This window comes from Penaeus monodon, chromosome 27 (genome assembly GCF_015228065.2).
Source record: "Penaeus monodon isolate SGIC_2016 chromosome 27, NSTDA_Pmon_1, whole genome shotgun sequence".
NCBI classification, from domain to species: Eukaryota; Metazoa; Arthropoda; class Malacostraca; order Decapoda; family Penaeidae; genus Penaeus; species Penaeus monodon.
This window is the reverse complement of record NC_051412.1, coordinates 31,169,736-31,169,947: the sequence shown is the minus strand read 5'-3', so window position 1 is coordinate 31,169,947 and position 212 is coordinate 31,169,736. Positions and strand designations below refer to the sequence as shown.

Here is a 212-nt window from a genome sequence, read left to right as displayed (position 1 = left end):
CCTTTCCTTTTGAGGGGGGGGTAGACATATTTTACAATACAAATATATATATGTAAATATACGACAAAGATAATATGAAAACTCGAAGGTAGAATCGAAGAACGAGAATGAATCATTGAAGCTATTGATGTAAGGGACACGGTGTCACGTGATCAGTAGCACATGCAACAATGATGATTATTGCAAGAAATATCCTCCTCAACCCGGAAATG

At 36.8% G+C, this 212-nt stretch overlaps 1 protein-coding gene across 1 annotated transcript in view; it reads right to left on the bottom strand.

Annotated features, from left to right (window-relative positions):
* Nucleotides 1-212, bottom strand: part of LOC119590788 (cysteine sulfinic acid decarboxylase-like) — a gene marked incomplete in the record, with an annotated part of 8,084 nt that overhangs the window by 7,533 nt on the left and 339 nt on the right.